The sequence below is a fragment of the Schistocerca gregaria genome, chromosome 4, assembly GCF_023897955.1.
Source record: "Schistocerca gregaria isolate iqSchGreg1 chromosome 4, iqSchGreg1.2, whole genome shotgun sequence".
Lineage (NCBI taxonomy): Eukaryota > Metazoa > Arthropoda > Insecta > Orthoptera > Acrididae > Schistocerca > Schistocerca gregaria.
Window position 1 is genome coordinate 348,676,838 of NC_064923.1, and position 27,335 is coordinate 348,704,172.

Consider the following 27,335-nt stretch of genomic DNA (forward strand, 5'->3'; position numbering starts at 1 on the left):
GCTTGAGTGCAGCTGAAGTTTGCTCAATGCGTTGTAGAAGACACGTGTTGTCAGTGTGAAGAGTGTCGACTGGTGTGTGGTAGCTGTCGTAGAGTTGACGAGTCGCACGTAGCTCCTGTGCCATCAGGACACTCTCTTCGAGTGCGTCAACATAATCAATCATTTTTATTTCTGACTGAACAGTATGTTGTGCTGTTGAGGGACGATGTTCTCAGATTGATTACTTGGTTTGGGGCAGGGGACCAAACAGCAAGGTCATTGGTCCCATCGGATTAGAGAAGGATGGGGAAGGAAATCGGCCAAGCCCTTTTCAAAGGAACCATCCTGATATTTGCCTGAAGCATTTTAGGGAAATCGCTGTGGTGGGCAGTGGTGTGAAGAGCTGTCCTCCCGAATGTGAGTCCAGTGTGCTAACCACTGCGCCACCTCGCACGTTCGAGGTTGTCATGACAAGCAGCCCTGAGATATGGTGTCCCTTATTATGATGAACGATTTAGACCTATTGGATATCCGGTGAGAGGCAGAAGTGATGGAGGAAGTCGATTCCAATTACTGGCTCCATGAAATCGGAGCTGTAAAAAGTCCATGTGAATTGATGTTGAGCCGACAGTTGTAGTTTGTACTTGGCGAGTCTTTGAACCATGTTCTGCGTATTATTAGCCAGGTGGAGTTGTAGTGCTGACGTTTTTCTGAATGTTGATGTGTCCTCCTGCAGTATGTAACTCATGTCAGATGCGGTATCTACCAAAAGTGCTTTCTTGATTTGTGGTTGAAAACAAACATTCGGCCTCTCAGCTGTGTGGGCATGGAGGCTTGTAGTGGATGTTGGCGGCTTAGTATTTTCGAGTGAGGTTGTGTGTCTTCGGAAGTCCATGTTTGAAGTTTGGGACCAGCGGATGGCGCGGCAGTTGGGTGGGACAAATGATTCAAATGGCTCTGAGTCTTAATATCTGAGCTCATCAGTCCCCTAGGACTTAGAACTACTTAAGCCTAACTAACCTAAGGACATCACACACATACAAGCCCGAGGCAGGATTCGAATCTGCGGCCGTAGCGGTCGCGCGGTTCCAGACTGAAGCGCCTAGAACTGCTTGTCCACATTGGCCGGTTGGGTATTGTGTCCTTGAGGCGGCTGCGGCGTTCAGTGCAGTGTTTGCCGTTGTGAGAGCGGTGCTGTTCGGAATCTAGTGATCGGTGGCCGAGCTCAGTATGGTTACACCACTGGCAGTTTGTCGGTGCCGAACCATAGAGCAGGCTGCTCAGGTTAGAACGTAGGCAGTTTTGGTTGTGAATTGCGTTTTAAGGGAAAATAGTGGCTTTGGTGTGTTGATTCTGCTTTCAGACAACCCAGAATTGATGACCAAGGGACTAATTGGATGCAAGTAATAAATGCTGGAGGAAATGCTTCACGAAAACGTCTGCTGATCAACATTCGGTGTGATATGAGGATGACCTGTGATTCATTAGGTTCAGTCGAAGTGCCACTGTCCACCGTGATACTGAACGAAGATTTTTATTCATACTTGGAACAGCAGCACCAATGTTCTTAGGGGCTGGCACTTAGGTACATCTGGATTTCGTCACCATATAAATGATAATAGTGAAAGTGAAGCAGGGATGAAATATGATCGAGAAAAGCAATGGACGAAGTATGGGACATTAAGGTCTTCAAGTAGCACAAGTTTCTATGATAATTATTCTGACCCACAAACGACGTGTTGAACCGATTTTGAGATAGCTGCCGAACAACAGTTGGTGGTTTTTAGACCGTGTGTAGCGTGTTTAAATTTGTGTGTGATGTGAAGTGTAAGTACTGGAAGATGGTAGCTAGAGGAGCAAAGGCGATGTCTGTCTGGTCGTCGATATATGGGACCATGAAGGGGTGAAAGTTAGGATTATAGGGAATGGTGGATGTGTCTTGGAGGTTGTTTACTTAGAATGTTATGGATGAGTGTTGCAGGATTGTGCTGTTAAGTCGGTTCGCTGTGGAATCTACTTACTGGAACAAATTTTTTAAGAAGTTACATCTGCATCTACATAGATACTACGCAATCCACTATGCGCCTGAGGCGGAAGGCTCCCCGTACCGCTACTAGTCATTTCCTGTTCACTTGCAAATAGGGGGAGCGAAAAACGACTGTCGCTATGCCTCCGTATGAACCCTAATTTGTCGTATCTTATTTTCTTGGTCCGTACGCTCAGTGTACACTATGTGATCAAAATTATCCGGATATCCCCAAAAACATACGCTTTTCATATTAGGTGTATTATGCTGCCACCTACTGCCAGGTACTCCATATCAGCGATCTCACAGTCATTAGACATCGTGAGAGAGCAGCATGGGACGCTCCGCAAAACTTAAGACTTCGAACGTGGTCGGCTGATTGGGTGTAACTTCTGTCATACTTCTGTACACGAGATTTCCACACACCTAAGCATCCCTAGGTCCACTGTTTCCAATGCCATAGTGAAGTGGAAACGTGAAGGGATACCTACAACACCAAAGCGTACAGGCCGACCTCATCTGCTGACTGACATAGACCGCCGACACTGCTCGTAATGTGTAACAGGCAGACATCTATCCAAAACATCACACAGGAATTCCAAATTGCATCAGGATCCACTGCAAGTACTACGACAGATAGGCGGGAGGTGAGAAAACTGGGATTTCATGGTCGCGTGGCTGCTCATAAGCCACACATCAAGCCGGTAAATGCCAAACGACGCCTCGCTTGGTATAAGGAGCGTAAACATTGGACGACTGAACAGTGGAAAAACGTTGTGTGGAGTGACGAATCACCGTACACGATGTGGCGATTTGACGGCAGGGAGTGGGTATGGCTAATGCCCGGTGAACGTCATCTGCCAGCGTGTTGTAGTGCCAACAGTAAAATTCGGAGGCGCTGGTGTTATGGTGTGGTCGTGTTTTTCATGGAGGGGGCTTGCACTCCTTTTTGCTTTGCGTGGCACTATCACAGTACAGGCCTAAACTGATGTTTGAAGTACCTTCTTGCTTCCCACTGTTTAAGAGCAACGCGGGAATGACGATTGCATCTTTTAACACGATCGAGCACCTGTTTATAATGCACGGTCTGTGGCGGAGTGATTACACGATAATAACATCCCTCGCCTGCACAGAGTCCTGACGTGAATCCTATAGAACACCTTTGAGATGTTTGGGAGCTCCGACTTCGTGCCAGGCCTCACCGACTGACATAAATACCTCTGCTCAGTGCAGAACTCCGTGAACAATGGGCTGCCACTCCCCAAGAAACCATGCGGCACCTGGCTGAACGTATGCCTGCGAGAGTGGAAGCTGTCATCAAGGCTAAGGGTGGGCCAACACCATCTTGAATTCCACCATTACCGATGGAGGGCGATACGAACTGGTAAGTTTCAGCCAGGTGTACTTATACTTTTGACCACATAGTATATGTTGGGGGTAATATAATTGCTCTGTAATCAGCTTCAAATGCCGAGTCTCTAAATTTACTCAGTAGGGTTCTTCGAAGAGAACGTCACTTTCCCTCAAGAGGGATTCCAATTTGAGTTTCCGAAGTATGACTGTAACACTTGTTCGAAACTACCAATAACAAATCTAGGGGCTCGTCTATGATTTGCTTCGCTATCTTGCTTTAATCCAACCTGGTAAGGATTCCAACTCGGGCAGTACTCAAGGATAGGACCGACAAGCGACCTATATGCAGTCTTCTTTGCAGATGAACGACACATTACTAGAATTCTCCCAATAGATCGAAGTTGACCATACGCCTTCCCTACCACAATCTTCACATGCTGAAAGAAATGGTTCAAATGGCTCGGAACACTATGGGACTTAACATCTGAGGTCATCAGTCCCCCAGAACTTAGAACTTCTTAAACCTAACTAACCTAAGGACATCACACACATCCATGCCCGAGGCAGGATTCGAGCCTGCGACCGTAGTGGTCGCGCGGTTCCAGACTGTAGCGCATAGAACCGCTCGGCCACACCGGCCGGTCATTTCATATCGCCTTGCAAACGTTAAGCCCAGATATTTAAACGAAGTGATTATGTATGTATGTGTGTGTGTGTGTGTGTGTGTGTGTGAGAGAGAGAGAGAGAAATCTTATGGGACTTAACTGCTAAGGTCATCAGTCCCTATGCTTACACACTACTTAACCTAAATTATCCTAAGGACAAACACACACACCCGAGGAATGACTGGAACCTCCGCCGGGACCAGCCGCACAGTCCATGACTGCAGCGCCCCAGACCGCGAAGTGATTATGTCGAGCAGGACTGTAGCAATACCGTATCCAAACATTACTGCTTTGTTTTTCCTACTCATCCGCATTAACTTGCATTTTTCTACATTTAGAGCTAACTGCCGTTCATCACTTTAACTAGAAATTTTATCTAAGTCTTCTTGTACCTTCTTCAGTCACTCAGCTTCAACGCCTGACAGTAGAAAAGGACAAGAAAGGGGACAGGTCGGAAAGAGAGGGAGTTTTTAAGCTAAAAAACCGCCAGTCCAGGAATTTTCGTGTCTTAATACAACTGTGTTTCGAGTGCGGATCTTTCGCTACGCCTGGTGACTGCATGCGCCACGGAGTGCGGACCCACTGCTGAAAAATGTAGAGTGCGCCCTCTGCTGGCTCGATGCGGCACTCGGCGCCTGACAGACGTCTCGAGACTCCTAGCGGGCGGGCGCTAGCGTTAAACATTTACGTCGCCTGCCCCCGGGCACAGACAGAGGAATGAGGGCGGGAGGGAGGGAGGGATAATGGCGGAGCCTAATGAGCCCGGCTCGCTAGCCGGCGTGCCGCGACAATTAGCGAGCCTCCGGCGAAAGACTGCGAGCGCCGTGGCCCGCGGCCTAGCCGCAGGCTGCGCGTTAATCGATGCTTTGTTGGCCCCAGCGCCGGGGCTCGCTAATCTCACTGCTGTTATGTGGCGCGCCGGGGCGCTTCGTTAATGCACTCACCTCATCTTCGCTCGGCCGGTTGGTAACCGATGCAACAACAACCGTGTGTGAAAACTAGGGGTCGCCTAATCACAAAATATGATAACATCTGCGAAATTCCACTATCGCGAGGCAGTATCTGAAGCAAACTTAACACAACAGATAAGGTATGTGATAAAACAAAGTATATTGTAGTTTGCAACCGTCTAGGCCTGCGTCGTAGTAAATGTCTTCCAAGGAATAATAAATTCTGTACAACCAGTTACGCTCCTATGACTAACTCTTTTTTGTTGTTGAAAAAATCAAGATATGTTTAAACACAAAAATTATCCACATTTAATACTCAACGAAGAAACTGACCTAAAATATAAACACTTCATCGTAAACTTTATTGACACTATCCACCGGTATCATGGATGAGCCATAATAAACCAAAGACAACATTTATGTGACACAACACCAGAGATATTCATTAAGTATAGCCCAATAACATCGCTGATAGAATTGCCAACAAGGAGAAGTAGCCACACAATATAGTTGATAATTTCACTTAATTGTTGTCACGAAATTTCAACTGGCAATTCTGACCATTGTTAATGAAGTTTCAGAACTTACCGTGACACACTACTGATTATTACTAAAATAACAACAAAAGATTATTGTCAGCGAACAAATAGATGGCAACAGAAACAACAATACTGCATGGAAATCAGAACTTAAAAACGTATGTAAAGTCATTTTACCCACAACTGGCTCACATGTCACAAACAAATGTACGAATATTTGTAAGATGTTTTGTACAATTAACACGATAATGGCAGTATAGGCCTGTAGTCCAAATAAAATAATAATAATAATAATAGCAGCGTAACTGATTATACAAAATTTATGTCCTCGTAAGAACGTATACTGTATAATAAAATTAGTCACCCTCAGGGGACACCACTTTAATACCATGTAAGAACGGCTGTAGCCTTGACCGGCCTCCTCAATTCGACGAGAAAGAGAGTCAACAAGTTTCCTCACGTATGTCATGTCCCACTGAAGCTTCTCATCCACATCTGCGTTACAAGAATACTCTCCAATTCAGACTGAAATGCCTGGCAGAGATTCACCGAACCACCTTGTCACTGTTTGTGTACCGTTCCACATTCGAACAGCGCGTTTGAAAAACGACTACTTAAATATTCCGGTGCGAACTCCAATTTATCTTCTTACATTACGATGGTAATCTCTCCCCATGTATGCGGGAACCTACAAAATACTTTCGCATTCAGAGGAGAAACTTGGGGATTGAAATTGTGACAAGATCTTGCGCATCGGAAAACGCCTATTTTTCACCTCGCGTATCATATCCGTCATACTGTCTCCCTTGTTTCGCGATAATACAAAACGTGTTGCCCCTTTTTCAACTTCTCGACGCCCTCCGCAAATCCTATCTGGTAAGGATCACATACAGCACAGTAGCACTCTAGCAGAGAGCCGACAAGCGTAGTGCAAGCAGTCTCTTTAAAAGACCTGTTGCATCTTCTGAGTGTTCTGCCAATAAATCGCAGTTTTTGATTTGCCTTCGCCAGAACACTATCTATGTGGTCGTTGCAGGTAAGTTGTTGGTTCTTAGTTCCATCGACAACATTTAGATACGTGTGATTTATCGTGTAACCACAGTTTCACGGATTCCTTTTGGTAGTCATGTCGATGATCTCACACTTTTTATTATTTGGGATAAATTGGCACTTTTCGCACCACACAGATACTTTGTCTAAATCATTTTGAATTGGTTTTGGTCTTCTGATGATTTGACAGCAAAACAATCTTAGAGGGCAGCACAGATGGTCCCCTAAATCATTTAAATAGATCAGGAACAGCAGAGGGCCTATAACCGTTCCTTGAGGAATGCCAAATTATCACTTCTGTTTTACTCTGTTCCACTGATCTCACTGTTGATTATACGGGTATCCGTGTTTTTTGTTTTGTTTTAGTTATTGGTCTTCTGATTTGATGCAATCTTCAACGAGTTTCTCTCGTGTGCCGACCTCTTCATCTCATCACCTCAAATGAATTCTTAATTGTAACGACAACCATCAGCTGTAGAAAGGAATAAAGACAATGGAAATTTGTGCCGAACTGGGGATCAAACGCGAATTTCCCCCCTTATTGCGAGCGGTCAGCTTATAATTTATTTTCTAATTTTTTTTTCATTTTGTTCTTTATGGTTTTTTGTATTTCGTCGTAGCGGACGTCATATGACATTGGTTGAAGTTCGTTGTTGATCTTTTCACTCAGTTTTTTTATTACAGGCGCCAGTCAGCTCTCTTTCTTTCTTTTTCTTTTTTTCGTTGTTGATCGTTGTGTTTGGTCGTTGCGGACGTCACATGACATCCGTTCAAATTTGTTTGTTGAACCTTCCACTCAGTATTTTTTATTGCAGAGGCCAACCAGCTCTCTGACCGAGCACTCTCAGCTACCTTGCCGGCTAACAAAAGAAGCTCCTGCTAGCGAAAGTAAGTAACCCAATAGTGAGTTACAACTACTTAAACTAACCTATGCTAAGAACAACACACACATCCGTGCCCGAGGGAGGACTCGAACCTCCGGCGGGAGGGAAAATAGGTATAGGTGTTGCCTTATTGGACGGGCTGTTACCCAGATCCCACTCACCAGCGCTGCCCCACTACTGCACACCACGGCGAGTTTTGGCTGCTGAGTCGTCCCCCCACCCCCCCCCCCCTCCTGGTCCGATACGCCCCTCCTTAACCAACCTGGTGATCCAACCCAAGACTCCTCAAGGGTCAGCATATTGATGGCAAGCTTAGCGCGGACGCCAGATCATCATGGTAGATTGAGCACCAGGGCTCCCGGCCTCAGACCATCCACAACACTTGGCTTCCAAGTAGCTGGATTACAGGAGCACGCCGTACACGCTGAGCTACCGTGTCGGCGTACCATTTGGCTATCCGCTCACGACTCGCAGCCAGAGCCTAACTTCCATCTGTCGTCAACCACACGTCTCCGATCTGCACTCCTACACCCATTATGTATATTCCCGTACAGTCAGAAGTTGTACTCAAAGTCGCTTGCCCGGTATCGGCAGATAAATACTATGTTGCAGTGCCTGTGTTATTCTGCTTACGATGCATGAATTTCCAAAGGAATTTTGCATCGTAATCAGAATGTCGTATTTATATGTCGATACCGGTCAAACGGCTTTCAAGTACAACGTCTGACCTGTACGGGAATATACACTCCTGGAAATTGAAATAAGAACACCGTGAATTCACTGTCCCAGGAAGGGGAAACTTTATTGACACATTCCTGGGGTCAGATACATCACATGATCACACTGACAGAACCACAGGCACATAGACACAGGCAACAGAGCATGCACAATGTCGGCACTAGTATAGTGTATATCCACCTTTCGCAGCAATGCAGGCTGCTATTCTCCCATGGAGACTATCGTAGAGACGCTGGATGTAGTCCTGTGGAACGGCTTGCCATGCCATTTCCACTTGGCGCCTCAGTTGGACCAGCGTTCGTGCTGGACGTGCAAACCGCGTGAGACGACGCTTCATCCAGTCCCAAACATGCTCAATGGGGGACAGATCCGGAGATCTTGCTGGCCAGGGTAGTTGACTTACACCTTCTAGAGCACGTTGGGTGGCACGGGATACATGCGGACGTGCATTGTCCTGTTGGAACAGCAAGTTCCCTTGCGGGTCTAGGAATGGTAGAACGATGGGTTCGATGACGGTTTGGATGTACCGTGCACTATTCAGTGTCCCCTCGACGATCACCAGAGGTGTACGGCCAGTGTAGGAGATCGCTCCCCACACCATGATGCCGGGTGTTGGCCCTGTGTGCCTCGGTCGTATGCAGTCCTGATTGTGGCGCTCACCTGCACGGCGCCAAACACGCATACGACCATCATTGGCACCAAGGCAGAAGCGACTCTCATCGCTGAAGACGACACGTCTCCATTCGTCCCTCCATTCACGCCTGTCGCGACACCACTGGAGGCGGGCTGCACGATGTTGGGGCGTGAGCGGAAGACGGCCTAACGGTGTGCGGGACCGTAGCCCAGCTTCATGGAGATGGTTGCGAATGGTCCTCGCCGATACCCCAGGAGCAATAGTGCCCCTAATTTGCTGGGAAGTGGCGGTGCGGTCCCCTACGGCACTGCGTAGGATCCTACGGTCTTGGCTTGCATCCGTGCGTCGCTGCGGTCCGGTCCCAGGTCGACGGGCACGTGCACCTTCCGCCGACCACTGGCGACAACATCGATGTACTGTGGAGACCCCACGCCCTACGTGTTGAGCAATTCGCCGGTACGTCCACCCGTCCTCCCGCATGCCCACTATACGCCCTCGCTCAAAGTCCGTCAACTGCACATACGGTTCACGTCCACGCTGTCGCGGCATGCTAGCAGTGTTAAAGACTGCGATGGAGCTCCGTATGCCACGGCAAACTGGCTGACACTGACGGCGGCGGTGCACAAATGTTGCGCAGCTAGCGCCATTCGACGGCCAACACCGCGGTTCCTGGTGTGTCCACTGTGCCGTGCGTGTGATCATTGCTTGTACAGCCCTCTCGTAGTGTCCGGAGCAAGTATGGTGGGTCTGACACACCGGTGTTAATGTGTTCTTTTTTCCATTTCCAGGAGTGTACATAATGGATGTACACGTACAGGACGTAGACGTATGGTTGACGACCGGGTTCGAGTCCAGGTCTGGCACAAATTTCAATTGTCTTCACTCCATCCTACAGCTGAGGAAGTCCTTATTCGCAATTGTGAATTCATTTCAGATATTTTGTACCGTCTGCAATCGCCGCAGTGCCTGGTCGTTTGGACATGCATGCATGTCCAAAGGATATTTGCATCGTTATCAGAATAACACAGGTACCGCTATATCGTATCGTATTCTCATTTCACCCTAAGTCCACATTTATTTCTTGGATGTATTCCAGTCTCTGTCTTCCCTTCTGAGTTTTACCTCTGTAGCTCTCTGTAGTACCGTGAAAGTTATTACCTGATATCTTAACAAATGTTCTAACATCATCTTCCTTCTTCTTGGATTCCCCATAAGTTCCTTTCTGCTCCAGTTATGAGGAGAATCTCCCCATTTCTTATGTTATCTGCCTACTCATATTCTGTTAAGTAATATTGTAGTCGGGTGAATCAGCAGAAAAATGTATTTAACAACAAAGTAAAATATATCACGCATCATATAAGAACAAAAGAAAAATGCAGTTACAATTAATAATACGTCCAGACAGCCGCAGGGTCGATAACTGCTTGGCATCTCCGAGGCACATTTGACACCAAGTTTTCCAACTATTCACGTGGACACTTGTTTCAAAGTGAAAATCTTTTCTCCTTGCAAATTCTTTTTGGTGTAAGACCATACATTTTCAATACGATTAGCGTCAGGCGACTGTCAGAGCTAACCCAGTATCTATACACCTTTCTTCCTTTTTCCAGTCGTTGTGGTTCTTCGGGTGATTGTCCTCCAGCAGTATCCAGACTTCATTTCTGTCCATGAACCAAGGTTTTGCAATTGGCATCAAACGTCTTTAATAAATCTGTAACATCTTCCGTGCATTTAAATTGTCTGTAAGCATGTGCAAATTGCCGAAACCCAATTATGAGAAACACCCTAATATGCTTCATGGACGTTGCATGAATGACGAAGATTCCCTCTGTTTGGCTGTGAAAGAACTAAGGTTACATCTTTTACCATCTGTGTGTAATGGTGAGCTCGCTCTTCTTAACAGACTGTCATTTTCAGTTCGCTTCCATGCATCTCAAATGATTCCATAGACTTCTTTCCTGGTTTTCCCACAAGTTCATGATTCACTTCCATGCAATGCTATGCTGTATTGGTTATTACTTACGCGACTGAAGGTGGGGCCCTGTCACAAGAAAGCTGGGCGCAGCAGCTACAAACGCTCGCTGTTTAGAACCTAGTAGTACCTTGTATTCGACTTCTGCCGGCGCTGAGACGTGTTCCACGCCAGCCGTCAACCAGTTGCCTCTACTACCAGCCGCATCATCTGCTAGGTGCTGGTCTTCGAGCCGCTACTAGACCTCATGTTTCCGCAGCTTGAGCTGGTGCCTCCAAAAAGGGATCACCTCCAGAATGACTTCACACAATCTCTGGGTGTCTCCGAGGGGTCCTGGGTTCGGTGATGGTGCACCACTGCATGAAGCATCTGACAGAACGCCAGAGTCGCCAGCTGTCCATCATGCGTGCCTGCCACCTGCCAGGTGCCTGATTTCAGTGCGGTGTCTATACATTTGCAACAGCTGTGGGTAACACGCTGAGATAGCACTCCTGTCCGACATTCTCGCGCTACTGCTGCGAAGCACTCCGCCATATGTGCTATGCTAAGGTAGCACTTGCTGCCTCGCAGAGCTGGTGGTATCAACCCATCTTCCGACATGCGCCATCCTGAGACAACCGTCCTGGCATTAATGGTGTCTACAACCCCGACACCTTTACACTTGGTGTCAGAAGAAGCCAGTGATAACGTGGTGAGTTCGAAAGAACTGTTATTGACCTTTCTCCCGCTGATTGTGGTGACATGTCTAGTCGTTGGGTTGGAGGATTGGTTGAAAGTTAGCAGTTAAGTGACATTAGTGGGAAAACTAAAGATACAGATGGTGATTTGCGCACAGTTAGGTGTGGACAGTGTATTTTGCTGGGGAAAAGTGCTGAGCGCAGCTAGCCTTTACAGTGGTCTGCTTAAAATGTTCGGCATTACGCCGGAAAATGTAAAGATTCTGCAAGGCTAGCACTCAGGCATAGCGACTGCAGCAGGAAGTATAATGGTGATATTGCTATCTTGTGTTATTTTCATTCCGTATTTTTTCCTGTTGTCGTAGACACAGGCTTTGCAGTGAGCAAATCAAGTGGTCAGTTGTTACCACCACGGAAGCGTTTCAGACTTGGCAAGAGCAGATGGCACAAATTCGGGCAGATAAAATGGACTTACAGAAGCAGGTAGATGCATTAAGACAAGACGAATTCTCGTCATGTATGTCGGAACACTTTCCACATCACAGTATTGCTACTCTAGTTTGTCCTTTTTCGGGTGAAGCAGGAGAGCATGCCTTAACGTTTGTGGACAACCTGCTGACAGCTGCAAGGCTGGGGTTTTGGTCAGAGGAAGTACTGTTACACAAGGCCAACTTAAGGTTCGTGGAAAATGCGGAAGTATATGTATCACGAGAAGTTATGAAATGCTCAGACATTTGAATTTCGCAGCACAGGCTTATCACAGCCGTATAAAAGGAAGAATGGTTCTAGATATTACAGGAAGCAATTGAATAGAGTGTTACTGAAACAAGGTTTTTGTGGTCAGGATAATAAAGGTTTATGGGACGAAGAACGATGATACTAAAACAGGTCATGAATGCTTGACGTACGTGTCATCCTAGAACACTAACAACATTAATTCCGCTTTACACATAATTCAGTGTTAGCAGTTCAAAACTTCTGGGAAAGGACAGGTCGACTTACTATTTATTCACTTACGCAAATCTTGTTAGAGAAGAAATGGATAGGCATAGACTGAAAATAGCAGCACCACAAGAAATACAACGGAAAGGACAGGCAATGATTGCGCTGGGGAATCATATGGTGACATATAGTGGAGGGGACACAGACCATCACGGTACATACCCAATGAGGGCAAATATAATTAGTCTCCAAGCAATTAGCAGCAGGCTGTGTTTTTTGAGACTTAGGACATAATTTTGGAATGTTATGAGGATGTTTGCCTACTTCAATAGAGGGAATCGGATGCAGATAAGAAGGATGCATTTTGTTTCAAACCGGACGAGGAAATCAACAAAGTTAAAGGCATGTTGCAGAAGTGGTCCTTTGGGATCTGAATGCAGAAATAGCTAAAGAAGGTGTGTATAGAAACATAATAGGACAAGAAAGCACTCATGAAGTCTGGAATGATAACGGGCTAAGACTGATAATCACCAATGGTGTGGAGGTGATAATACACAAATCAAACGCCTTCCTGAAGTCGAGAAATACGGTGTCAACAGGAGCACCGATGTCTGTAGCGCTGTGGATCTCATGAAGGAATGGAATGACCTGTGTTCCGCAAGATCTCTGTTTGTGGAATCAGTTCTGATTGTTATAATGGGGATTTTTGTTCTCCAAAAACGTCGTAATACATTTTCATAAAACACATTTCATAATTCTACAACAGATTGATATCGACGATATGGATCTATAATTCTGTGCATGTTTTCTACGACCATTCTTGAAAATGGGGATGACCTGAGCTTTTTCTCATTGCCTAGGTACCCTTCGCTGCTGCAGTGAACTATGATAAACTGCTGCTAGAAGGATAGCATGTTCTTTCGGATAATCTTTGCAGAATCGTACAGGTACGTCATCTGGTCTTGATGCCTTTCCACTGCAAAGCGATTGTAGTTGCATTTGTATTTCACGATCAGCTATCTCAATAGCTGCCAATTCGAAAGGAAAGGAGAGACCTTGATGCGATCTTCTGCGGTGAAACAGTTTCGGAAGACCTAATTTAGTATTTCGGCCTTTACTCTGTTGTTTTTATTTTCGGTGCCATTACTGATTATGGTAAGACCAAAATCTCTTTGAAATTGTAGTCAGATTAGTTTACAAAATTTTACTTTCGAAGTCATTGAACTCTTCTCTCATTGATCCCCTTATTCTCAATTTCGCTTCATTCAGCTTTTGTTGGTCAGCTAGGTTTTGGTTTCTCTTGAATCTGTGCTGAAGATCTCTTTGCTTACGGATACGTTTTCTAACACGACTTTTAAAACACGATGGTGGTGGCTCTTTCCCATTCCTTAAGATCTTGGTCAGAACACACTTGTTTAACATATACTGAACGATGCTTTTTGAACTTTTTTTTACATTAGTGCTCCAAATCTTCCTCCCCAGCACTGAATATTTGTTGTATCCTGTCATTCTCTCTAAGCAAATATTTCCGCCGCCCGGGATTAGCCGAGCGGTCTTAGGCACTGCAGTCATGGACTGTGCGGCTGGTCCCAGCGGAGGTTCGAGTTCTCCCTCGGGCATGGGTGTGTGTGTTTGTGGTTAGGGTAATTTAGGTTAAGTAGTGTGTAAGCTTAGGGACTGATGACCTTAGCAGTTAAGTCCCATAAGATTGCACAAACATTTGAACATTTTTGAACAAATATTTCCCTTTCTTGTCAGTCCTCGTAATATCCATAGTCATAGATGTTATCACAGCCTTATGATCGCTGAAACCCTATGGTACGTTAACTGATTCGAGAAGTTCAGGTTTGTTCCTTGGTGGGAGGTCTAAGACATTACCTTCAGGAGTTGGTTCTCTGACTATCTGATCGCAGCGACTTTCGCACGATTTTCAGAATAATGCCACCAGTTTTGGAACCAGTTTCGACACCAGTTTTGATAGTATGACTCTCTCGATCTATATCTGGGAATTTGAGTCGCTCCATATAACAACAGGATGATCAGTAGACTTATTCACGAAATTCTGCAACTCAGATTGTTATGTCAGTCGCGCCGAATGTGAAAGAGATGCCCTACGAGCAGGAGCCAGTGCACGCCACTGCCTGAGGCCAGAGCGCTGTCTCACCTGGGCAGTAGCACTGCAGCGCTGGGTCGCTCAGGGGCGCGGGATGCACCGACATGACGTCACTGTGGTCGGCGCCGCCGTCGGGGAGCAACTGCGGAAGCCTGATCCGCCACAAGGCGCGCCGGGGCGCTCGCCGCCCAAATCCACTTACCGGGCCGCCGTCTTCAGTGCGGCTTCCGGACAAGGCTAGGGCCCGGCCGGTCGGCTTCCACTTCTGTACGCTGGCGAAGGGCACAGCCGACTTAGCGCAGGTGCCAATGCTGACGTTGTGAAGACGGCCTGCTACCGACGCAGTGCTGTATTCACGGAAATCGACATTGTGGCATATCACAACATACGGATTAAAGTGGATCTGCTCTCAGGACGCTACATATACAGTTGTGTTCAAATTATTAGACTAAACGATTATTTTTGGTAGTCTAAAGTTTTCTGGTCTAATAATAGGAGACAAAAGTATAATAATTGATTTCATTCCTCATAAAAACAGGCTTAAGACAAGGAGACTGCCTATCACCATTGCTGTTCAACTGCGCACTGGAATACATGATGAGAGAATGGTACAAGGACAATCCAAAGATGATAAGAACTGGAAGTGCAAAAGATGATATTAGCTTAAACTGCTTGGGATTCGCTGATGATCTTGCTCTCTTAGCCAACACCGTTCAAGAATCCAGGCAACAAGTGAAATTACTACCAGAAATAGGAGAGAAAGTAGGCCTCAGAATATCATTTGAAAAAACGGAGATTATGCAAACTGATCCACCACTTGCAAACAAAATTACAATAGGAGAACAGGAAATCAAAATCGTTGATAAATTTAAATATTTAGGCGAAATAATAACATACAATCTAAATGAGAAGCCATCTTGGCAGAGTAGAATAAAAAGAACTGAAATACGCAAATTACCTTACCAAAACTACATACAACAAAAAAAGCCTATCTATAGATGCAAAATTAAAACACTATAAAACAGTTACACAACCAGAAATAACGTATGCAGCTGAAACTATCTTCAAAACAACTAATACAGCAGAAACTGACAGAATACTAAAAATAGAAAGAAGAATAATTAGGACATGTATAAATAAACAGCATAAAATAAATGGACATTGGAACATTGGAGAATAGCATCAAATGAAACAGTATATAAGAAAATAGAACCAGTCATCAGCACGATCAGGAAGAAATGCATCTCATTCGTTGGACATCTGATGAGAACTCCAGAAAACAGCATTAGTAAAAAAATAATACAAAAATTGTGGAATAGCAAGAGCGACATTAAATGGATCACAGAAATTAAGGAAGATATAAAAGAACTCCAAATTACAGTAGATGACCTAAAAAACAAGACAGAGAAAACCAGGATACTGCAAAACCCGCAAACCAGACTACAAATGAAAATCAATAAAAGGAGCACAGGAAGAGTGGTCTCAGATGAAGAAAGAAAGAAAATATCTGAAAGAGTGAAGAATTATTGGGCAGACAGAAGAGCAAAACACCTTTCATATAAGAATAGACTCTAATAATTATATTACCTAAATATGATATTAAGTTATTGTTGAGCCAATTTGTATTCCTGTGCAACAACTTGTTTACAACTTTGTATTTTTGACTAGAGGAAGAAGCCTAAAATAAACAATAATAATTGATTGGTTTTAATGGTTTGATTGATGTCACCAAATTTTCCTTCCAAGCAACTCACAGATCACTGAATTTTTGTACAGTTGATAACATTTGTCATTTTCCCTCCAAATCGTGTTGGTGTTAGTTGTCGGTGAACATGCTTTGAAACTGTATTTACACTAATGTTTTATGTTTCTCTGATGTACTTGAGCTTGTTATTTATTCAATCAACTTCTTGCTACATTAACAAGACATTATATGGCTTGTGAATTTGCATGTTTTTAGCTACAGGAATAAATCGTGGCGTTTCCAAAGAAAGTGAAGTTATGGGGAAGACAAAAGATGTTTCACTTCGGAAAGTTTCGGATGTGCTAGCACTTCTTGCTGAAAATCGTTACACACAGCAAGAAATTTCTGACAGAATGAGAATATCACAGAAAACTGTCAGCAGAATCAAACTTACAGTGCAGAAATGTGGTGAATACAAGCCAAACATGAAAGGAAAATGTGGACGTAAAAGAAAAATCGGTCCTAGAACAATGAGAAGACTTACTTACAAACATGCCAACAATGAACTTTAAACTTACTTCTATAGACATGAGCCATCAACTGCAAGGTTTGGGTCTTGAAGTTTCACCTGTGACAGTGAGGAGGAGGCTGTTAGAATGTGGTTTAAAGGCATGCAAACTAAGGAAACAACGGAAAATCACACCTACCACGAAAACCAAAAAATTGCAGTGGGCTAAATAATTTCAGGAGTGGACAAGTGAGGACTGGCCTAAGGTATGGGCAATGATGTGGTAAATAGTGTCTGATCGCTAAAGTTAGGAGTTTAGGCTTGAAATTGTGATGTTTTATTGACATTGAAGAAATGAACATTTGAATTTTGGGACTGTTGAGGTTTCCTATGCTACAAATCCCAACTTCCCTAACTTGCAATTTTTTACACATGCTTCAGGTATGGTTCAATGCTGAATCTGTATTCGTTGTGATGGAAGAAAGCAGCCAATATGTTCGTCGCAGACCTGGAGAAGAGTTCAAAGGTGAGTGAGTGCAGCAATGTGTGAAGCATCCAACTTCCGATATGGTCTGGAGTGTGATGTCTGTGAAAGGAACTGGCGGATTACACATTGAAGAGACAATGAGGCAAGAACGATATAAAAAAATGTTTGAGAAGGAACTTTTCCCACAAATAAGTCAGTGGTTTCCTAATAAAAATGCCATTTTTATGCATGAGGGGGCACCTTGCCACAACGCCAAAAGTGAAACTTCCTGGCAGATTAAAACTGTGTGCCCGACCGAGACTCGAACTCGGGACCTTTGCCTTTCGCGGGCAAGTGCTCTACCAACTGAGCTACCGAAGCACGACTCACGTCCGGTACTCACAGATTTACTTCTGCCAGTATCCGTCTCCTACCTTCCAAACTTTACAGAAGCTCTTCTGCGAACCTTGCAGAACTAGCACTCCTGAAAGAAAGGATACTGCGGAGACATGGCTTAGCCACAGCCTGGGGGATGTTTCCAGAATGAGATTTTCACTCTGCAGCGGAGTGTGCGCTGTTATGAAACTTCCTGGCAGATTAAAACTGTGTGCCCGACCGAGACTCGAACTCGGGACCTTTGCCTTTCGCGGGCAAGTGCTCTACCAACTGAGCTACCGAAGCACGACTCACGTCAGTACCGGACATGACAATGATATTAAAATGTCATGGGAAAAGTTAATACAAAGTTAATACAAACTATGCCAAACAGAATGAAAATGTTGATTGAGACCAAGTATTGAATGTACAAATATAATCTGTATGTGGACGTAAATGTGTGATAAATGTTAAGTTTTGGAAAAAATGTCTTTAGTCTAATAATTTGAACACTTTCTTAAACTTTGAACACAGTGAGCACTTCGTCAAATGGATGGTCTGTGATGGACTTAACAATAAGTGACCACAATATCATTTATTTCACAATAAAAAACCGAGATAATGACTTAGATGCCAACACCCATCTCAGGCAACCATTCAATCTATGCAAAGCGAACTGCGAACTTTTAAAGCCAGAATTCCAGATACAATGACTGCAAGGTGCTCCCTGCCGCCGTTGGATAAGCAGCTGCAGCAGCAAGTCGTATAACCCCAGCTTACTTATTTGTTAGATAGTTTTATTAATTTCTTTGCTTGTTTTTGGGTACTTTCATTGTTTAATTCATATATTTCGGGCGTATTATAGTATTTGAGGGTTGTACCATCGCGCCTTAGTACCTGAATAGTGCAAATTCGCGTAGTCGTCTGTCTTCTGCTTTTGTTGTGAACGGCCAGTGTCGGTTGGCCAGTCAGTGTGCTCCCTGCCGCCGTTGGATAAGCAGCTGCAGCAGCAAGTCGTATAACCCTAGCTTACTTATTTGTTAGATAGTTTTATTAATTTCTTTGCTTGTTTTTGGGTACTTGCATTGTTTAATTCATATATTTCGGGCGTATTATAGTATTTGAGGGTTGTAGCATCGCGCCTTAGTACCTGAATAGTGCAAATTCGCGTAGTCGTCTGTCTTCTGTTTTTGTTTTGAACAGCCAGTGTCGGTTGGTCACAGTCAGTGTGCTCCCTGCCGCCGTTGGATAAGCACCTGCAGCAGCAAGTCGTATAACCTTAGCTTACTTATTTGTTAGATAGTTTAATTAATTTCTTTGCGTGTTTTTGGGTACTTGCATTGTTTAATTCATATATTTAGGGCGTATTATAGTATTTGACAGTTGTAGCATCGCGCTTTAGTGTTTACTTCGTAGATTCTTATTTAAATTGCGTGTGAGTTTCGTATAGGAGGTGCAATTTCGAGTTTTAGTTACTGTAATCGTAAATTCAGCAGATTGTAGCGCAGTCGTAAGGCATTTGTACAGGTTAGTTGATACATTCTTTGCGTGTTCCGCTTGCGTTATCTAGGCACTGACTCGTGTTTCGGTAACTGTTGTTAAACATCGATTAGAATGGACAGGGACTGCGATTGCTGTGTTCGGATGAGGGCTGACTTGGCATCCCTTCGCTCACAGCTGCAATCGGCGCTGACTTCGGTCGTGCAGCTTGAGGCTGTTGCCAATGGGCACCACTGTGGGGAGCCGGACTCGGGTATCACGGGGATGTCAACCTCGTCCCGTCTGTCCCCAGATCGGTCCGCCGCTGTGGTTGCCCCGGTTGCTGCCCGCAGTGGGGCTGAGCCCTCGCCTGTGGTTGATTGGGAGGTCGTTCCAAGGCGTGGCAGGCAGCGAAAGGCGTCCCCGGAGGCTGATCAGAAAGCCTCCCCGGTGCGTCTGACAAACCGGTTTCAGGCACTGTCTCTGGCTGAGCCAGATGCAGCCGCCTGCCCTGTTTCAGAGGATCATTCTCAGCCTTCAAGGTCCGGGCAAGCGCAGAGGGTGGGCTTACTGGTAGTTAGGAGCTCCAATGTTAGGCGCGTAATGGGGCCCCTTAGGGATACGGCGGCTAAGGAGTGGAAGAAATCCAGTGTGCACTCCGTGTGCATTCCGGGAGGAGTCATTCCTGATGTGGAAAGGGTCCTTCCGGATGCCATGAAGAGCACAGGGTGCAACCAGCTGCAGGTGGTGGCACATGTCGGCACTAATGACGTGTGTCGCTTTGGATCTGAGGAAATTCTCTCTGGATTCCAGCGGCTATCTGATTTGGTGAAGGCTGCCGGTCTTGCTTACGAGATGAAGGCAGAGCTCACCATCTGCAGCATCGTTGACAGAACCGACTGCGGACCTTTGGTGCAGAGCCGGGTGGAGGGTCTGAATCAGAGGCTCAGACGGTTTTGCGACCGTATTGGCTGCAGATTCCTAGACTTGCGCCATAGGGTGGTGGGGTCTCGTGTTCCGCTGAATAGGTCAGGAGTTCACTACACTCAGCTGGCGGCTACACGGGTAGCGGAGTCTGTGTGGCGTGGACTGGGCGGTTTTTTAGGTTAGAAGGCCTCGGGAAAGTGCGGGATGGGCTGCAATGTCAAAGGGTGCTTGGAAATTACAGGACGTGCTTGGATCAAGGAACAGTCGGAATTTTAGTTGTAAATTGTTGTAGTTGCGCTGGAAAAGTCCCTGAGCTTCTAGCGCTAATAGAAAGCACAGAAGCTGATATCGTTATAGGTACAGAAAGCTGGCTAAAGCCTGAAATAAGTTCTGCAGAAATTTTTACGAAGTCTCAGACGGTGTTCAGGAAAGATAGATTAGGCAGAATTGGTGGTGGAGAGTTTGTGTCTGTCAGTAGTGGTTTATCTTGTAGTGAAGTCGAAGTAGATACTCCGTACTAATTGGTGTGGGTGGAGGTTATACTTAACAGCCGAATTAAGTTAATAATTGGCTCCTTCTACCGACCCCCAGACTCCGATGATACAGTTGCGGAACAGTTCAGAGAAAGTTTGAGTCTCGTAACAAATAAATACCCCACTGATACGGTTATAGTTGGTGGGGACTTCAACCTACCCTCGGTATGTTGGCAAAAATACTTGTTCAAAACCGGTGGTAGGCAGAAAATATCTTCCGAGATTGTCCTAAATGCTTTCTCCGAAAATTATTTCGAGCAGTTAGTCCACGAACCCACGCGAATTGTAAATGGTTGCGAAAACACACTTGACCTCTTGGCCACAAACAATCCAGAGCTGATAGAGAGCATCATGACTGATACAGGGATTAGTGATCACAAGGTCATTGTAGCTAGGCTCAATACCATTTCTTCCAAATCCATCAGAAACAAACGCAAAATAATTTTATTTAAAAAAGAGGATAAAGTGCCACTAGAAGCCTTCCTAAAAGACAATTTCCATTCCTTCCGAACTGACTATGCGAATGTAGACGAGATGTGGCTCAAATTCAAAGATATAGTAGCAACAGCAATTGAGATATTCATACCTCATAAATTGGTAAGAGATGGAACGGATCCCCCGTGGTACACAAAAAAGGTCCGAACGCTGTTGCAGAGGCAACGGAAAAAGCATGCGAAGTTCAGAAGAACGCGAAATCCTGAAGATGGGCTAAAATTTACAGACGCGCGAAATTTGGCACGTACTTCGATGCGAGATGCCTTTAATAGGTTCCACAACGAAACATTGTCTCGAAATTTGGTAGAAAATCCGAAGAAATTCTGGTCGTATGTAAAGTACACAAGCGGCAAGACGCAGTCAATACCTTCGCTGCGCAGTGCCGATGGTACTGTTATCGACGACTGTGCCGCTAAAGCGGAGTTATTGAACGCAGTTTTCCGAAATTCCTTCACCAGGGAAGACGAATGGAATATTCCAGAATTTGAAACACGAACATCTGCTAGCATGAGTTTCTTAGAAGTAGATACCTTAGGGGTTGCGAAGCAACTCAAATCGCTTGATACGGGCAAGTCTTCAGGTCCAGATTGTATACCGATTAGGTTCCTTTCAGATTACGCTGATACTATAGCTCCCTACTTAGCACTCATATACAACCGCTCGCTCACCGATAGATCTGTACCTACAGATTGGAAAATTGCGCAGGTCGCACCAGTGTTCAAGAAGGGTAGTAGGAGTAATCCATTTAACTACAGACCTATATCATTGACGTCGGTTTGCAGTAGGGTTTTGGAGCATATACTGTATTCAAACATTATGAATCATCTCGAAGGGAACGATCTATTGACACGTAATCAGCATGGCTTCAGAAAACATCGCTCTTGTGCAACGCAGCTAGCTCTATATTCGCACGAAGTAATGGCCGCTATCGACAGGGGATCTCAAGTTGATTCCGTATTTCTAGATTTCCGGAAAGCTTTTGACACCGTTCCTCACAAGAGACTTCTAATCAAGCTGCGGAGCTATGGGGTATCGTCTCAGTTGTGCGACTGGATTCGTGATTTCCTGTCAGGAAGGTCGCAGTTCGTAGTAATAGACGGCAAATCATCGAGTAAAACTGAAGTAATATCAGGTGTTCCCCAGGGAAGCGTCCTGGGACCTCTACTGTTCCTGATCTATATAAATGACCTGGTTGACAATCTGAGCAGTTCTCTTAGACTGTTCGCAGATGATGCTGTAATTTACCGTCTAGTAAGGTCATCCGAAGACCAGTATCAGCTGCAAAGCGATTTAGAAAAGATTGCTGTATGGTGTGTCAGGTGGCAGTTGACGCTAAATAACGAAAAGTGTGAGATGATCCACATGAGTTCGAAAAGAAATCCGTTGGAATTCGATTACTCGATAAATAGTACAATTCTCAAGGCTGTCAATTCAACTAAGTACCTGGGTGTTAAAATTACTAACAACTTCAGTTGGAAGGACCACATAGATAATATTGTCGGGAAGGCGAGCCAAAGGTTGCGTTTCATTGGCAGGACACTTAGAAGATGCAACAAGTCCACTAAAGAGACAGCTTACACTACACTCGTTCGTCCTCTGTTAGAATATTGCTGCGCGGTGTGGGATCCTTACCAGGTGGGATTGACGGAGGACATCGAGAGGGTGCAAAGAAGGGCAGCTCGTTTTGTATTATCGCGTTATAGGGGAGAGAGTGTGGCAGATATGATACACGAGTTGGGATGGAAGTCATTACAGCATAGACGTTTTTCGTCGCGGCGAGACCTTTTTACGAAATTTCAGTCACCAACTTTCTCTTCCGAATGCGAAAATATTTTGTTGAGCCCAACCTACAAAGGTAGGAATGATCATCAAAATAAAATAGGAGAAATCAGAGCTCGAACAGAAAGGTTTAAGTGTTCGTTTTTCCCGCTCGCTGTTCGGGAGTGGAATAGTAGAGAGATAGTATGATTGTGGTTCGATGAACCCTCTGCCAAGCACTTAAATGTGAATTGCAGAGTAGTCATGTAGATGTAGAAGCTGATTTAATGTTGGTGCCAAAGAGGACGAATTGGTGCTAGCGTTGCAGACGGCACAAGACAAGGCGATCCCCAGATTTTTTTAGGAACTCAAAAGGGCTCAAACGTCCCTGCAGAACCACCCTACAGTCCTCAAGAGCAAGACAGACGAAGAGATGCTACAAAAGATCCTTAGAGGAAGTAGAACGACAAGAAAGGCTGAGATTCTATCAAACAGTGAAACAACAATATAAAGAACTACTACACCAACCAAAAGTGGAGAAATGGAAGGCGTACTTTGAGGACCAAATGGTAACAGATGTTTGGGGTTTTCCGTACTAACTTGGAACAATCAAGGTTCTATCACACACTGTATTATCAACCCCGAGGCGATCCAACGACACGATGACGGCAGTGTTGTATCTACTCCGAACTTCGTTGCCGGACGATAGTGGTGATAGGTAACGTTCCAACAGAAGTTGTAAAATTATATGGGGAAGTGAAAACAAAACGATCATTCTCGTTGGTGTACAAGGTATGAGACTGACGATATACCATCAGACTTTCGGTAAAAAGATTAGCCACTCAACTTGGAAGATGGCAAGAGTCGACAAGTGCGAGAATTATCACACCACTCAACAGGTAATGCATCCAAGCTGCTGCCAAGTATAATGTACAGAAGAATGGAAAAGAAAATTGAGGATGCGTTAGATGACAATCAGTTTGGCCTTAGGAAGGTAAAGGTACCAAAGAGGCAATTCTGACGTTGCGGTTCGTCGACCTGTAAATAACATTCAACAATGTAAATTGGTGCAAGATGTTTGAAATTCTAAGAAAAACGGGGTAAGTTATAGATGAAGACATGTAATATGGTATACGCACAAGTATCAAGTAGGAACAATGAGAGTGGAAGACCAACAACGAAGTGCACAGATTAAAGAGCCTATAAGACAGGGATTTAGTCTTCCGCAACTAATGTTCGATCTATATATCGAAGAAGTAATGACACAAATAAAATTAAGATTAAAGTTCGGAATAAAAATTTAGGGTGAAAGGAAATCAATGATAAAATTCACTCGTGAAATTACTGTGCTCAGTGAATCAAATTGTTCAAATGGCTCTAAGCCCAATGGCACTTAACTTCTGAGGTCATCAGTCCCCTAGAACTTACAACTACTTAAGCCTAACTAACCTAAGGACATCACACACATCCATGCCCGAGGCAGGATTCGAACCTGCGACCGTAGCGGTCGCGCGGTTCCAGACTGCAGCGCCTAGAACCGCTCGGTCTGCTCAGTGAAAGTGAAGAAGAATTACATGATCTGCTGAATGGAATGAATAGTCTAATGAGAGTAAATCGAAGAAAGACGAAAGTAATGAGAAGTAATATAAAAGCCAGAAAAAAATCAGAACTGGGGATCACGAAGAAGATGAAGTCGCCTGCTGTCTAGGCAGCAAAATAACCCATAAAGGTCGGAGGAAGAACATAAACAGCAGACTAGCACAGGCAAAAAGGGCATTCCTGGCCAACAGGAGTCTGCTAGCGTCAATCATAGGCCTTAAATTGGTGAAGAAGTTTCTTCTAATGTACGTTTGGAGCACAGCATTGTATTGTAGTGAAGCATGGACTGTGGGAAGACCGAATAGAAGAAAATCAAAGAATTTGAGATGTTGAAAATTAGATGGACTGATAGCGTAAAGAATGAGGACATTCTCAGTAGAACTGGACTGGAAACGCGTGACCGCTACGGTCGCAGGTTCGAATCCTGCCTCGGGCATGGATGTGTGTGATGCCCCTAGGTTAGTTAGGTTTCAGTAGTTCTAAGTTCTAGGGGGATGATGACCTCAGAAGTTAAGTCCCACAGCGCTCAGAGCCATTTGAACCAGTTGAATAACTACAGTGAGATATGTAAGAGTGGAGACGTGACAGAATGGCACACATACTGTCTAATCAAAAATATCCATACGCCTCTGTGTAATACGGTATTTGTCACGACAGGCGGACTGACTAGTATAAAAGGCGGCAGTGAGTATTGTGTTGTCAGCGGAGACCCAGTAACAGGAGAATGGTTCGGTCAGCAGATCTCAGCGCCTTCGGCAGTGGATTAACCATTGCATGTCACCTAACCAACAAATCCTTCATTTGCATTTCCATTCTTGTAAAGGTGCCTAAGTCGGTTTTTGGTGATGTGAATCTAAAGTGGAAATGTGAAAGAACATCTATGGCTAAACAGCCACCAGGCCGAGCATCTACTGACGGACAAGGGCAGTTGACCATTGCGTAGGGTAGTTTCAAAACTGTGAATTCCATACTGCTACCAGCATGACTCTACGTAGAAAGTTAGAAAAAATGGGGTACATTTGTCGAGCAGCTCCTCGTAGGCCAAATATTTCTGTATTCAGAGTTAAGCGTCACTCGAGTTAGCTTAAAGAGCGACATCACTGGACAGTAGATGACTGGAAACAAGTGATATGGAGTGATGAATCACGCTCTACTTTTAAAACCGGATTGACGAATTTTGGTCTGGGAATGCCTGGAGAACGTTACCTCCCATGATGCAGTGCCCACACTGAAGTACTTAGGAAGTGGTGTTAGGTATGGGGATGTTTTCGTGATTAGGGTGTGGTCCACTTATCGTGCTTAAGGAGACGCTACATTCGGAAGGACATAAATATATTTTGGAGCATTTTGTAATTGGTGCAATATGGGAACAATTCAGAGAAGATGATTGTATCAGCACGGCAATCCAACATCTGTAGCCACTGTGAAGCAGTGGTTTGTGGGCGATAACATTCCTGAAACGGGATGTCCTGTCCCGAGTCGGCCTGAACCGAATAGCACTCCTTTGGAATGAGCTGGAACATCGACTTCGCTCCAGACCCCAACGTCTGAGGTCACTACCTTCCTTCATTGGAAGTGTCTCCAGTGGGCTTCAAACGTCATCAAGGCGAAATAGGTGTCCAGATACTTTTGATTAAATAATGTGGGAACAATCGTGCTTGGACAAGTCAATGATCGCACCATGAATGAAGTAATCCAATTTCTTCGTGTTTCGACCCGTACTGTGCAACGTATCTTCAAGTAATATGTTCCAGTCGCTAGTGTGTGACATGGCGCAATGACGGTGGTCGTAAAATGGTCACTAGCCACAGGGACAGAAGACGAACGTCACGCCTTGTCAGCGAGAATCTATATGAAATTTCTGCCACCAGAGGATGTAGGTTTGTCTCAATCAGTTTCCAAGCGAACAATGCATTGGGCACTTGGAGCCCAGTATCTCGTTGCTCACAGTGGAACCTTCAATGGGTGAAACACAAGCACTGGACTGCAGAGGAGTGCAGTATTCTCTGGCGAGTCACCATTTTGCACGTACTCATATGATGCTAGGCTTCGAGTGCACCGACGGCCGAGTGAAGTTCTCAACCGCCAATATGTGGACCGTATAGTTCAGGCTGAAGGTGTCCCTCGTACCGTCACTTGGACCCACTCATTCACGTTACCGTGACCACAAATCAGGATGTTTATTTCAAAGTTGACGGTGACTAACGTAAGTGTTGCTCATTCTTTAACATCTCCATGATTGCGCTGTGGACAACCCCGCTTCCAAGATGACAACTACGATCCTTGTTTGACAAAAGCTGACCCCCTAAATCATCCGATCTTAATCGCACAGTAACCTTCTACAACGTACTAGAGCATTTTTAACCATTCTCTGACCTCCAGCATCTTTCCAACAGCCTGGAAGCAGAGACTCATAAAACTATTACGCATGAATGAACCTGCCAAACAGCCTTCCGACTACAGGCTAATTTGCATTCTACTACCACTATCAAATGCCTCAGAATACAGAGATGACGAACAACTTACTCATTGTTTAACATCAAATAATCTTTTAGATGAATACCAGTCCGGTTTCCGGCAAAATGTCGGGTCGCATCGAACTAGTCAGAAGCCTGATCATACTTCTCCTACACCCCCCCCCCCCCCCCAAAAAAAAGCTGGGAAAATGATACACCTGCTCGTTAGGCGGGCACTTGGAAATCCAGGTAAGCCTAGGAAACTTGGTGTGCAAATCATGTGGTTCAGTGTACAATTCTTCTACACGCTACTCGTTGTTGAGATAATGAGTTATGTATTAATAGCAAGAAAAGAAATAGAAACTGTTGGACAGTAAGTATGCTGCTGCTGATAAAATCTACTCGGCAGGACATACTGGGTTTCAGCCACTCAGGCCGACTTGTGGAGCATAGTCCAGTGTCATATGAATTCCAGCATTGGCGAGAGTACCTCGGTAATTGCATACAGATTTCAATAAGTTGCTTGTGTTTTG

At 44.9% G+C, this 27,335-nt stretch overlaps 1 protein-coding gene and 2 non-coding genes across 4 annotated transcripts in view; all 3 read right to left on the reverse strand.

Annotated features, from left to right (window-relative positions):
• LOC126365777 (glutamyl aminopeptidase-like) overlaps positions 1-27,335 on the reverse strand; it is a 790,794-nt gene that overhangs the window by 254,734 nt on the left and 508,725 nt on the right. The window lies entirely within an intron of this gene.
• On the reverse strand, positions 17,488-17,562 carry Trnas-cga (transfer RNA serine (anticodon CGA)). Its single transcript has one exon. It is a non-coding gene; the product is annotated as a tRNA-Ser (tRNA).
• Positions 17,788-17,862, reverse strand: Trnas-cga (transfer RNA serine (anticodon CGA)). The gene has a single exon. It is a non-coding gene; the product is annotated as a tRNA-Ser (tRNA).